Source organism: Thermobia domestica, chromosome 5, assembly GCF_964235325.1.
Source record: "Thermobia domestica chromosome 5, izTheDome1.hap1.1, whole genome shotgun sequence".
Taxonomy (NCBI): domain Eukaryota; kingdom Metazoa; phylum Arthropoda; class Insecta; order Zygentoma; family Lepismatidae; genus Thermobia; species Thermobia domestica.
In genome coordinates this window covers 206,642,482-206,658,027 of record NC_137458.1, presented here as the reverse complement: position 1 = coordinate 206,658,027, position 15,546 = coordinate 206,642,482, and the positions used below count along the sequence as shown (strand labels likewise).

Sequence of the window (15,546 nt, the reverse complement as noted above, 5' to 3'; positions counted from 1 at the left end):
TCAAGATTTCTTAGTATATTGTTTATAGTTAGAAAATACGACATGAACAAACTTATTCAGAAATACTTATTCCATTTTGTTATGCAACAAACGGTATTTCAATTGGCCATCAATGTATTTAAAGACAATTGTTCAATCTGCATATTACGAAATTAATGCTTATAGTATGCTAGCTTCGTTCAACCCGTTATGGTATGATCAGCTAAAGATATCATCTTCACTGAAATTGCAATACATTGCAATCGCAATGTTGGGCGACATGGTAAGGTTCCTTCTCGTACTATATTGACTTGGGTAAAGAAGTTTGAAGAGATTGGTAGTTCGTAGGACGTAAAACATGGAGCTCCAAGAACAGTGCGAACGTCTGAGAACGTGAAGAGATCAACATTAAAGTTTCGTCTAAAACAAGTTACACTTCTGGCACAGACTTAGTTTCGTAATAATTATGAACGGAGGTAACACGATGTTCTGTGCTTCAATGCTCCATTCCGTCTCACTATATAATCTGGCGTGTTTTTCTCTTTCGGTTCCCGCCCTGTCAACTAATGTAAGTTATTAAACCTGTGCAATATTTAAGTTCAAAATGTGCCAGTCAGCTCGGCGCCACCCTGTGCTAGCTGAAATTCTCATTCTTCGAATGGAATGAATGAAGTTATGTCTGAACGGTGAAGGATATAAATTATATATGGCAGGAGGATAATGAAATAACTAATAAAACGTGAATAAGTGAGAGAAAACTAGAGAAACCATATAAATTTCACGATGATGTTCACTACAAACTAATATAATCAGGAATCGACCTACTATTCTCAACATGAGTTGATTGTTCTACCATTACACCATATAGCTCCCTACTTCATGAAGATCTATCATCACTAATAAGTTAACACTTTCGCGTCAAGAGATTCTACACCACATTCGTATCTTGTGTATATTACTGCATCAAAATGTGATCTATTGCAAACAAAATCCTGCGTTGGATTTAAAGAGGTGATACACAGACTGATCAGAGATGATTGACTTGTGATCACTTAAATGACTTTACAGAGTAGTGCACATTCGATTCAAGTCTGGCCATTTAGTGAAAGATCAAAGGAGTACGGTTTCAGGTCAAAACCGAAGTTTCAGGAGCATAAATGTGAAAGACCAAAACTACAATAGTAGATCCTTGAAAGTTCAACTCTCGAGGTCGAGAAGCACTATAATGGTTTAAATTTGAAAACAGAGAAAAACGTGTAAAAAAGAAAATGTTTACATATTAAACATAAACTACTATTTAAAAAAAACTCGAGGTACTGTATAATGTACCTACCCAGTTAGCTTTGTCCTTAGACAAAAATCTAACTTTTTTAATGAGATGAGTGAAAAGCCTTGTATTTTTCTATTTTAGCCAAGAACTCTTAGTAGACCGAATGTAATTATATTTACCATTCCTATGGCATGAATATAAATTACCATGTCATTTCTTTATAACCGAAATGTAGCTCACAGGCTCCTGGAAATAAGATATTTGTGGTGTTTCTCTTTCGTCAATATTCGCATACCACTGTTAGTATAAGAAATCGAAATACATTTTTATAAGAGAAATATTAATCGACGCGTTTAAATGAATAGAGTTATGATGAAATTATAATTACTTAGTTTTTGTATACCCAACATTCCTATTCAAATTTTCAATCTATTCATCTATTTTAACTCGATTTCTCGAAGTTTTCTTATACTTGATTAAACTATAGGATAAGATGATTGATTGATTTCAGTTTAGCGTCCTTTTTAGCACCGAGGCTATATGAGACGTGAACCTATAGTTAAACGTGGGATTCGAACCACATGAACTCCCGCCAGGAATTGAAGCCGGATCTGCCGCGCCCAGTATAAAACAAGACTATTGACAACTCTACCCCTATTCTTCTAGCTTAGTAGCTTCACTCAGCTACGTTGCGGTAAATGGGTTAGAACATAAATGTGGGCAGAATGCGCAGATATATTCAAGACTGTCACAGAACACACCACCATTTTGTACGATTACGCTTGAAATTATGTTTTGCGTATAAAATTGAAGGTTGGTGAAACTACTAGTGGGAGACCCTAGAACACTCTCCTCTCTCCCTGCACACGAACCCCTAGTGATTTTGTTTTCGGAAATAAAATGCGGAAGCAGCTTTTCCAAACCAGGAAGATATAATCCTCGCTGTGAGGCGGTCGATTCAGACGATCAAAAGAAGGCGTCTGTCTTCCAAGGGTGTGGAGGAAGGGACGAACTACAGTATAGTTTGGGATCTGCATTGGGGAAAGTAAGGATTAGTGAGGACGTAAATAAAGTAACTGAGCCATGACACGATTGTTGCTACTACTTGAAATCCAACCGAAGTGCTACTAAGTTTACTTTAAAAAAGTGAAAATGTATTTTGTGGTGGTTAATTCCTTATAGTTAAAACATCTGTTCAAACGCTAAATAGAAACACATCTAACGTAGTCAATTTATGATATTTTTACTTGTGTGTCTTATACTTGGAGGCAAGTTATAAGTGATGAAACGAAAGTTAATTTGTTTATCTTTTATAATGAGTTCTTATTGTTATTTCGTTGATTGGTTGAAGTTCATCGACCCTATTCAGTGCATATATAATACACAACTTTTAAAAAAAATTATATCTATGAAGAGATCTTCGTTCATTTTCAACCAACAGAAACACCAGACTATTATTTTCAACTATCAATTTTCTTCAGGCTATGGAAAAGTGAATGATGCAAATCATTTGTCGTGATGATAGATTTTCTCCTAATGTATACCCAAACGCGAATCCAAGCTTTGAAGGAAGGAGCTATATAACTCATTTGTCTCTAGCCCATTATGAAATCTGAGCAAATGTCAAAACTGTCGCTTTATCCAGTATAAATATGGAGGTCAAGGGAAAAAGCCTTCTCATATTCTTGAACATATTTTTGTTGTTACTTAAAACTGCATGTTCACGAAATTGGTATTGAGAAATCTAGAAAGCTATTCCCTCTTCAACTGAATAGTAATTTCTATGTTTGTTTCTGGCAAACAAGTGCGAAAATGTGGACACCTACCTAATAGGGTAAACCTACCTAAATTCGTGATGTAGCTTATTTCCTGATACGTGATATATTGTTAATTACAGAACAAAGCATAGAGTTGTACCATTTGTCAAGAAATGGCAAGGTTATAGCAAAATGGGCAAAAGCATTTGCGGTGATAACACAACACTGCAACACTGATATCACTTAAAATGTTAATTGACGCATGAAGTATACGTATAAAATGCTTTTCAGACAAACAATCTTCCAAGAAGAAATTATTTTGTGTGTTAATAAATTCACTGTTGTAAATTTTTTGACTACATTGACTATAAAAGTGATTAAGCAGTTAAAGTATGGTGCAATACACATAAAATTGCATCAAATTCTTACGAATTTTGTTTCAAAGTGACTCAACTCAAAACAAGATTTTTTTTAAAAAAAGATACAGCAAGAAACAACAATAAACCGGTTGAAGAAACAAAATAAGGAAGAATATGGATAGTGTTCAAATGTGTGTAGAAAGTATTAGATGAAAAGTTGACTACAAACAGATCAAACACTTCTCTATTTCGCAGTCATATTGAATGACTATGAGAATTATGCTTTACAAAAGCAATGTAAGCATTGAACTACTCACTCATTTCAGCCACTAGCAATAGATCAAATATTGATAGCTTTCTCTATGTGCAGTATTAACTTTATCTGACAAAAAATAGGTCTGTTTCTGGCAGAAAAAACAAGACATGAATTGAATGTGACAGTTCATCTTCCTGATCAGGCCAAATTTTCGACCGGAATAACTACACTGCCATGTAATCCTACAATTTAAAAGAACAAAACAAACGTAGGGGAAGGAAACTTGTGATGAGAGCTTCAGTTTCGTAAAGAATTACAGTCCTTTAACACTATTTGCAATATCTTCACTAGAGCTTCCAGCAATTTGATTCTTTCGAAACACTAATCTTTGCTGTAGCAAATGTACGAAGTGAATAGTTTGCAGTATCACGAATTTAGGTACATGCATTCACGAAATTAGGTATCCTATTACGAAGTTAGGCAGCTTACGATTATTGTACTATATAATACGTTTTTTTGGATGTTTTACATTGTATGGGTTAGTTTTGTTTTACCATAGCAGCTTTGGTTTGTGTATACCTTCCTAATACACAAAATACCTCTTACATGCCTATAAATGCGTTTCTTCATTCATAATCCTTAGCATCACGAAGTTAGGTAGGTTTACCCTATACGAGCTTGGTATCAGAATCCTTGTTGACTGAAGTTCTATTTCACTGGAATTGCTTGAACCCCTTACATAATTGTCGCGAAATAACCTTTTACAATGTGAAGACCGAGTCAAATGTATGCAAATGGTTAGGCAAAATTCTTAGTAAATCCTCACGCCTCCCAAAATGCATTTTCTGTGGAAGGCGCTAAATGAGTTTTGGCAAAATTGCAACCAAATATGAGGGCGGGAGAAGATTTTACCTCACTATGATAGAGATATGCTAGAAATTTTTAAAAAAAATATATATACAATGATCAGTCGGTACCTCACTAATATATATGCTAATTTCTGTCTATACAGGTCCTGTTGAATTAATGTTACAGCCAGAAAAGTAGGCGGCAACAGCATGTTGGACAAAATTGAATATTGAGCTGCGATTAGATTCCTCTACATTTAAGATACATTGGTAGCTGTATATGGTAAGGAATGCCCATCTTATTGAATTGCACCTACTCACACACACTGGTAGATGTTCCATTATAAAATTGGAGATTCGATACGCAAATGAAGAAACTCCTACAATGAAGAAGGTAAACTGTTTCTCTCTATCAGATGTAGTACATATAAATTAATGATCGTTCGTATCAGGCTGTGCATGAAATTCTATTAGATGTTAACCAGATTATGCAATATTTTAAGAACAACATTTGAAGCTGTATATAACGTTTTAATTGAGATCAATTCTATAACTTTTCTCAACAGCCTTTTATCAAGTTATATACTATATTTATAACGTATTCATAACATTTTATAATCTTCCTTTATTCATATATAATTCTAACATCTCATTATATTATTAAAATTATTCATATTTCATCATATTATTTCGTTGAGGGTTGTTTAATAAAGCTAAATTCTCGATCATGTATGTATATAGATATAATTAGTTATCGATCATTTTATGTCTTTAAAACTGCACATCGTAGATAGACAACTACTAATATAACTGCCACAGCACGAACTGAATTTATATATATTTAGCTTTCATCTGGTTATCATTTTTTTATAAGATCACAAACACAAATACAATTGAAGAGCTCAATTCCAAAAGAGCCGAAGTCAAAAAAGTAAGTTTTTCAGGAGACGATTTTGTCTGTGTGTGTTTCCATCATTCTATTTCTGTGAAATGAAAGTAATCTACATAAAAGAAAACTGTAATTATCTACTTTTCGTAAGATAATGGTGAAATTATCTATAGCAAGAGTTTTATAAGTGTTTTTAGGCGCGAGACAGAAAATAACTTCAGTAAATACTGTTGACTAAGGACATTTTGGAAAACAATGCTGTTTTCTTTTCCCTACAATTAATTTGATTTATGGAGTTTTGGCATAGAACTCAGTTCAGTACGGAGATACTAAAATGGAACTTAACAAAACCGGTATCTCAAACGCTAGGAAAAAGAATTTAAATGTGGTCGTACAAATGTACATAATGACTAGAAAATCGATCCTCAAAGATTACAGACCCAATTGTGCTGGCAAAAGTTGAATAACTGGTGGCTAATATAAACGCGTGACTATTAATTGTTTGGCTAGGGAAGTGACAATAGTAGAAGGTCCGTTCACACCAAATTACATCAGATTCTGCATACGAGCAAAGTGGCAAGTACATGAGTACGCCCATTGTTATCACCTTTTTAACAGGTTGACTGCCATGAGCATCATATATGGTGCTCACCTTATTTTTCTGTGAGGCCATGAGCACCATATATGATGCTCATATTTAATATCACAAATTACTAACTTATCTAGGTTCTTGAGCATCATATATGATGCTTATTGTCACAAATTACTGTGAGAGACCATGAGCATCACATGGTGCTCGGCTCCCATTGGTACATTTTCGGGAGAAACAAAATATCGCGACAAAAATGTGATGTGACTATCCATAATCAATTCAAGGTTAATAAGAAATTTATGGCCTCCTGGGACCAGTACCCTCAAATCACCTTGGCCAGCACCATAAGCAATGCACGAATCATTTTGGATCTACACTACACAAATGTTTTTGTAAACAAAATAGTGACTAAGGACGAATGCTGGGTATATCTATTTGACCCTAAAACTTAAAAAACGACTAAATTATGGAAACATACGTCCGCCAGCCTCAAAAGGGCTAAAAGCGCATAATTCATATAGCAAGGTTGCTCGTGGTTTGGGTACATAAAAATGTGGTCTTAACTGATTAGTTACATAAAAAAAGTAGGGGGATTACGAACACAAGAACATATTGCAGGAATCTGCTGCAAAAGTTATGGTGAGCTACGTATCAAAGTAAAGCGACAAGATTTGCTCTCCAAAGATCTGCTGCTGCTATCAGACAATGCACCGACACACCAAACAGCACAAACGATCACTTTTCTGCGCCAATGTAGCCACAAGCCTTTGCTCTATCCGTCATACTCACTGGTTCTATCCAATTACTGATGCTTCCCAAATATGAAGAAACATTTGAGGGGGTAAGCGTTTTGCGGATTATGAGATCATAAGTAAAAACCTTTTTTGACTTCAACTCCGGGGACGATTATGCGAACAGTATTAACGGCCTGATCCATAAATGTGAGAAATGTAGAGAACGTGTCGTGAACCAAACTGCAGATCTCTAGCTCATCTTTATCATGGTGAGAATAACTTTATGGCCTCCCCTCGTAAATAGCTTCTTACACCTTGAAGCAGAATATTTTACCCTTTTCATGCAAATTTCTCAAACCGTTTCACTTACAGTGTAACGTGTAAAAAATATTTGTATAAAATTCTTATATCCTAGGAAAACGTTTTCGGAACTTCGATGAAAAGCAAGAAACCATTTGAGTCATTTCCCCCTCCTATCCCTTTTACCGTTTTAATGATAAGTTTCACAATATGTCATGTTAGATGTAGTTTACAATATATATATATATATATATATATATATATATATATATATATATATATATATATATATATATATATATATATATATATATATATATATATATATATATATAAACTTGTGAGATAGTAATCTTTAAACTTATGGATCAGTTGTATTAAATACAAATGAACAACACTTCCAGTTTTTGTTCTCTCCCATAGAGAAAACAGAATGAAAAGCTTTTATTTTGTTGCGAGACGCTGTTTCATGGTACCATATACACTATTGTTATTTCATTTGTTTATATTTAATTATTTTGCTATTTTATTTATTTATTTTTAAGTTTTATATATCTCTGTTTTTTCAGGTATATAGATTTTTCATCTCTCTTTAATATTATTTAATATTATTTTCTCTTTTTGTATTTCTTTCTTCGTCAGGGACATACATACAATTTGCTATATTATTACATTATTATTTGTAAGTATAATAACATTTGCACATTGATTTTTATCATTATTCAATGCTAATGAAGTTTTTAACGAATATTGGCCTTGTCCCACTTTTTTATATACAGTTTTAACAAGTTCTCTCTGTATTTTGATGTTATTTTACATTGAAATATTATATAATTGTTATTTTCGTCTGCTCACACTAACACATCGGATATTTCTACATCATATAAGGTAATTGAGCTAAGTTCTGTATGCAGTTTTAATCTCAGTAAATTATGTAACGCTTTTAATATCTCGGAGTTTATCTCAGGGTTTTGTATCTTTTATTTGTGATACGTCCCAGTAAAATCTCCGTGCTCCTGTTCTACTACATTCCTTTTAATGCTGCACCAGTTTTCTATTGTGAAGTTAACAGTTGTAATTTTAAAAAAGTATGTGTGTGTGTGTGTGGAAGTTTGAAACTGCTTTAAGTGACTTCAGTTGCCGCCTGGTAGATTGTTAGGTCGATTAAGTTCACTAAAATATGTTATTGTGTGCTTCGACACCAAACAATTTAGAGTGAAATTATTATTTTTTTTAATTGAGAGAATACAATTTTGATATTTGATATGTTCCATGTTACTCTTTTATTCCAGTTTGGAGTGTTAATATTGACTAAAACACTTAATATATCGGTGCATATACATGTCTTTAACACATGATGCAATTTTAAATATAAAAATCTTAAAATTATTTAATTTTCTATTACCATGACTACACATATTGTAGTATAAGACATGATACAAGAAATCGAAATAATAAGTATGACCGAAAGTGTAAATCTAGGTATTAGATACAGGGTTAGCCAAAATGATTCATGGGGATTCAAAGCACTTTTTAATGGCAAGTATACGACGTACAAAGATGGGTGATACATGAAAATATAGATACACTAACCAAGTTGACAATGCTCGCATACACGCTAGATGGCAGGGCTGTGATGGCACTCTACAAGATGGTGGCAATGAGGAGAGCGATTACGAACGTTCAGCGTGAATTAGTACGTAAATACGGGAAAAGTACACTTGGTCGCCAGAGCATTTTGCGTTGGACAGTCGTCTCGTCGCTGAATATCAATATTCACTCAAAGTCAGCATCATCTTCCATAGCTTGCTGCATTTGGGAACAAAATTCCAATCGGCGGGCACAATCATCTGGAGTCAGGTGTTGTAATAGTTGCAAACGGTAGGGTTTGAAAGCCACAAAGCTCTGTCTCATGCGCTCCACAATTTCCTCTGAGACATGCTGTCGATCCGTGCTTTTTCCTGTACACAGACAACCAGTATCACGAAACTGGCAAAAGTATGACCACACACCAAAAATCTAGATAAAAACTATTACCACATATAAGTATTAGTGTAAGTAAATAAGAAATGTATATATCCTACATAAAGGACTTCAAAAGCGTTTTCTGACATAAGGTAAGTGCCAGAAAAAATATTTACTGTATGTGCTGACAAATTATAGTCCCCCTGAAAAGTTGTTAAGGAACTTCGTTACAAAATTTCCTCCATGTGCGTAGATCTGAGATATCAGAAACTACAACTATCTGAAAACACGATCGTTTGATTCTACACAAATATACTTTTATTCACTACCTCACCTAGAGGTATAATTCTTTATAGTGGTGCAGGTTTTCTTCGACTCCCATATCCTCTAATTTGTAAGGTCTATTATGTTGCTCTTATTAATTATGTATCCGTTTATTTACTTTTTCCATGGAAATTTGTATGTTGTATTTATTATAGATCTAGTCATTATCGTTGATTATTGAGGAATTTAATCAATCTTTTCCTTTCTTTCATCTACAACTGTCTTCCTTTGGTTATCTTGAGCAAATGATAATGCAATTTGTTATTATTATTGTATATCATTTATTATTATTAAATGAAATTTATTATCATTATTACAGATAAAGAATATAAATATGTGGTTTGTTATAGTTGAAGTTTTTTATATATATATAAAATGACAGTAGGCATTTGATGACGTCTAAGTAGGTCGAAAACATAATTTGATGCTTTAAGGTCTATATTCATATTTTTCTAATAATTTATATAGTTTTTCACGATTTAACTGCAACACAGGACACTGAAAAATAAGATAATTAATGGTTCCTTGTTTTTCATTCCACCAACAAAGATTTGAGTCTTTATATTTAATTTGATTTAATTTACTTGACGTAAGTGCCGCATTAAAACGAAGTCTGTATAGCAATATCAACATAATTTTAATCTAAGCCAAAATTTCACATCCTTACGATCCTATTGTTGCGCTCGTATATTGGAAGTGGTCTTACGCTTTAATACCAAAGAATCATAGAAACTGATATCATATGGTGATTGAATAACAACAAATTCTGTCTTGGGATTTTTGCGACTTATTTATAATTATTAGACTTGTTGGCAGAGCTTTTAAGCCATTTTATACAGAAAACAATTAATATCGAAAGACGTAGTCGAATTTTGAAAGGTACTTAGGAAAACCTTGAAAAAGCCTAACTTCTTATGGTCGGATGCAGGATTCGAAACCAAGACATACCAGTACTTGGCAAGAATGCTAACTGTTCATTTAAGGCCGCTCGATTGAGGCCACCATTACTGACTTGTATCTATTATCCATCTTTGGAAGTCTACACAGCACAACCGTGGAATAATTGAATGACAGACAACAATCCATTCAACGTTTTATCTTAGTGGCAATTACGTATACTCAAAACAGTCAATTAAATGTATTGGTAACTCTGTTCCTTATTAGGTTCACGCTAGTTGACCTTAACAAGATTCTAATGTTAATACGTACGATATTCCTCACTATGACTCTTAAATGAAAGCGAATTACGAATTCTGCTTTTTGCAACATATAGCTACAGCGATTATTTTTTCCTTACAGCGATTATCTCGGCCCAGTGTTTGTAGGTTTTCTACAGAAAATTTCCCTCGACTGACACAAAATTTTCCCATTTCTTATAAAATTTTACCTAGTGTGTTGAGCGTTCAATTCCTATGACAACAGTTATCTGATACAATTAATTTAGCTATATTGAAAGAAGTGCGAACCACACTTGTTTTATTCATTTGCTTTTTGCTTCTTTTTTATTTCTCCACATTTTTTTTTTCAAAAATACACACAAATACACCCAGTCAACAATGGGACGAAATTATGCTACTTTAAACATACACACAAACTATTGCTTTTCTTTTGGCTTATTTCTCAAGAACAAAGGAAAAAATAATCATTTATATTGGTTAATCAATCAGTGTGAGAATTTCCCTAAATTTTCACGTTTTATCGAAAAAAATTAGCTTTTTGCTCAATTTACCTATGAAATTTCCCTAGATTAGGGAAGTTTCCCTCAAACCACAAACACTGTCTCGGTCGAGTTCATTAACAAAGTCAATCCGTTAACATCTTTCCCTCTTAATGGTGACTTTAACACTGGCTATCTAAACCTCTTTCACTCTTAAATATTCGTTCCGTGAAAAGTTAATATCAAGTAGTGTAAAAAATAGAAGGAGCGATCAACTGAAACCCGTTCAGTGGTCATAATTCATAAAATAAATTTTATCTCGAGCGGAAATTTGTACACTATCTACAGACGTCTATGGTTAGCGTGTAGTAAAACTATTGTTCAGGAGAAGTCACCATGAGCGTTGAGACACTTGTCCCACTGTCACTAACTTACAAATGCCGTCCGTGCAAAATTTGGATCCACTGCGCGCACACTTTATGATACCCCAGATCTTTCACAATTTTCTGAGCAGTACCATAACTCATGTTTAAGCCGTTCGCTATGGATTGAATACTAATGCGTCTATCCGCAGCTATAGCAGCATTCACCTTTTCACGCGTGTCTTCTGTGACAACAACATAGGCTTGACCAGGACGGGGAATAATCAGTGGTTTGTTCACACCCCTTCCGAAACATTCTGGCCCAGTCCATCACTGTTGTTTTATAGATGCATACATCACCATACACGTCTTTCATACGCCGGAACACTTCAGCTGGTTGACAACCTTTGACACTCAGAAACTGGATGACAGCACGCTGGTCCTGTTTGGACGGATCGGGGGATCTTGAACGCCATCTTTCACTCGTTATATACCTGCAAATGGAAACACGTTCAACAACATTCCTACACCCAACACATAGGGACATTAGCCATTACACTCTATTAAACAAACAATATCCTCCTACACACTATACCAATAATACATGGAACGAACGGGTTTCAGTTGATCGCCCCTTATATTGAGTCTTTTGCTCACGAAATGGAGTTAGTGTCCTAAATCTCTTGGTAAACGAGTCTCATCGTGTCAGACCTAACATCATTTGATTAGTTGACAGTTGAAACTAGTTCAGAATTAAGGTATTGCGCAATGAACAAGAGTTAAAGTTTCCGCAAAATTTGTATTTTACAATTTTATTTGTATAAAGGCGACAAATGCTGCACAAACCTGCGAAGAAATTTGTGCTATTTATGGGCAGCAACCCGTTATCAAAAGTAACAGCCAAAACTTGCTTCAGTCGCTTTCGTTCTGGAATTTTTAATATCCAAGATTACGCTCGCTTTGGACCACCAATCACAGAAAAAAAGTGGATGATACTCTGGCCAAAGTCGACCAAAACCGACATGTACGCAGTCGACATCACAAATGACCTAAACATCGATCACTACCTAACAGTGTTAAATCATTTAGAGAAAGCTGACTACCAAAAAGAATCTCGACGTTTGAGTATTACATTAGCTGACTCAAAAACATTTACTCGATCGAATTTCCATTTGCAAATCTCTACTGTAACGTAACGAACTATGAGCAATTTCTGAAACGGTTGATAACTAGTGATAAAAATTGATAATCTACGACAACACTGAGCAAGAAAGATAGTGGTTGAAGTAAAGACAAGCTCTAAAATCTGTGGCAAAATTCATAATTGCGTTCAGAAAGTTTATGCTGTGCGTTTGGTGAAACTGAAAGGCCATCCTACGCCATGATCTAGTACCAACGGACAGAATAATATACTCGGATCTGTACTGTCCACAAGTAGCCGCAGTGCACCCAGCAATGTAAAAGAGACGGTGTGAACTGGTCAACACAAGGGGTGTCGTATTCCACGCTACCAACGTCAGATCGCATTTATATTTAACGACATGTGAGAAATTAAGAGAACTGGCTGGGATGTTTAAATGCATCCACTGTATAGACCGGACCTCGCGCAGTCAGAGTATAATTTGTTTAGTCTCTACAGGATTCCTTGAATGGTATTAAGTTAGTTTCAATAGATGGCTGTGAAAAATCACGTGTCACATTTTCTTTAACCAGAAACCGCAATTCTATACTAACGGGATTATGATTTTTACCAGGAAAATGTTAAGCCATCGAACAAAATGGTCATGTGTGGTTTAATAATGTTATTTCAGATCGCAATAAGTATTCTCAATGTTGTTTTTAGACAACCTAATATATAAATCTCAAAACATTTAAGAGGGCCGCTATTTGGCTCAGTGGTGGCGTTCACCTCTGGTGCACGGAGTCCATGGTTCGATCCCAGCTCGCGGCAAGTGAACATTGTGGTGGACAAACATCGTGTGCGTGGTTTTTCTCGAGGTTGTCCTGTTTCGTTCCACTTTCTTCTTCCTGCAATTCTACTATTTCTTTCATTTCTCATCATCACCGTCTCCTTTAGCCTAGCAGGTATAACCGTGGTACGTATAAATTAAACATTTAATTTTTCAAAACATTTAAGAGTTACAAATTGCAGACACATCTAGGCAAAAATATTTAGGTATGATTAATTCTTATTACAAAAGCAAGTCTATTTTGTTTAAATGTATGCTTCATATTTTCGTATTTATGTCTTCAAAAGAGTTTATTCCAACTTTATGCTCCACATGTGTGCGTTAAATGAAAGGGTGAAATACACGTGTATAGCGAATGGAAGTTTAGATGGGTTTTGTTGGTGTAGATAAATTATTTTTTAAAAAAAAAAAAATCACCACTTTTGTTTTATCTCTAATCTTGGAATAGTATGACAAAAAACCACAAATGTTAAAAACTTCAGCTTTTTTTTCTTTTACAAATGATTGACTTTCCAAATTTAAACACATCGCAGAAAAGCGCGAAGAGGATGTACATACATATATTGGGAAGTTCCGTTGAAATTCATCGGAACTGAACTACATCCACAAGCCGTAACTTTTTTAATTACAGCATCCGATGCCTTTTTCAGACAGTTTATGAAATGCAAATCAATATCCAACAAGTGCAGTAATAGAACGAACGAGGCCATACTCACTTAACAAGTATTTCTCATCATCTCATACAACGTTCACAATGGCCATGAAATGAATAGCTTTGCCTCAGAGTATTGGGTTGCTATTATTACGTCATACTAATTCAATTGCACTGGTATTTAATTTTAAATTCTGATGGTGAGTGGAAAATGGCGAGGAAAACTTGTGTTTTATTTATTTCCTTCTCTATTTCATTATGTGGATCTAGGAAAGAACTATTTCAATAAAAGTAATAATTTAATTTAAGTTACTCTTTTATTGTTTCTCGACATTTAAAAAAAAAATGAATAATTAAGTTCGTGTTATTATCTATGTTTTCTGAACGTGATCTCTAGATCTCCACATGATTAAATTATTATTATCATGTAATTATTTATTAAATGTTAATAATTATTTAAGTGAAATAAAGTTTCTAGTTTTACTTTCAACGATATTTTGCAGAGTAATCGAATGATTCATGAAAGTTAAATGGAATGAAAATGTGAGAGGAAACAGGAGAACCCTGAGAAAATTCACGGACAATGTATTGTCCACTGTAAGTTTACATCTTGGGATCGATCCAGGGACCTTGTGCACCAGTGTTGAGCGCTCTAATACTGAGCCACAATGTCCCATTGTTTAAATACTACAATATTGTTGGCGCTGTAGTGGCTCAGTGGTAGAGCGTTCAGCTCTGGCGTGTGGAGTCCCTGGTTCGATCCAAACGCACGTCAAGTGAACTTTGTGGTGGACAAACACCGTGTGCGTGGGTTTTCTCGGGGTTCAACGGTTTCCTCCAACTACTTCATTCCACGATTTTCATTTATTTCTCATCATCACCGCCTCCTTTACTCCAACCAGCCTATTCGTGGGACGTAAAAGTGAAAGATTTCAATTCATTTTTTTTTACAACATTGTTGACGTATACCGAAAAACAAATGTCCGGAGATAGGACATATACCAAGTCATAGGTCTCATTGAGCCGAATATAATTATATGTATGCATGGATAAAAATTCTCAATGTGGTTTCCGATAAAATCAAGGGAATTTTTTTTCACTGTAAACCTAAGCATTGACGCTGCACGAGAAGCACATCACCTATTAAGGGTCTGAGGTAAAACTCAATCTGAAGTATATGCTTATTAACCTCTTACCGCATCCCGTGCCATATATGGCACATACCCTTTTTTCACTTTAGCTTTTGTGTGATTTATCAAAGGCACCAAATGATATTGACGTGTATGAATAAGAGATTTTGGTGTCATCTGGCATGTTCTTTGAGTTGTAAATGTGTCAAATATGAGGATTTCGACGACTTCCTTATTTCTCGTCGGAATTAAGGGAAAAATCTAAAATTCAAGTTTTAATTCATTTTTCAAGTTCCCATATGAGGATTTCCAATACAACTATGAAAATATCAATTGAATAATATCTAGTATTAAAGTTTAAAAGTTGATGACAGTTTTAGGTTATTGTATCTCATTAAACTTAGTGTGTATTGTTGTATTTTGTTTCCAAGGCTTTAGAAGGTATGTTTTAATATTAACGTCAGTTCAGAGGGTAAAAGTGTGGGGGAACGCGGGGGACGTA

At 34.6% G+C, this 15,546-nt stretch overlaps 1 protein-coding gene and 1 long non-coding RNA gene across 2 annotated transcripts in view; one reads left to right on the top strand and one right to left on the bottom strand.

The window, feature by feature from the left end:
- Positions 1–15,546, top strand: part of LOC145686369 (uncharacterized) — a 686,556-nt gene that overhangs the window by 218,386 nt on the left and 452,624 nt on the right. The window contains exon 3 of the long non-coding RNA XR_014131597.1: positions 4,634–4,863. This is a non-coding gene — a long non-coding RNA (uncharacterized LOC145686369). The remainder of the gene's footprint in view (positions 1–4,633; positions 4,864–15,546) is intronic.
- LOC145686367 (follistatin-related protein 5-like) overlaps positions 1–15,546 on the bottom strand; it is a 690,843-nt gene that overhangs the window by 412,119 nt on the left and 263,178 nt on the right. The window lies entirely within an intron of this gene.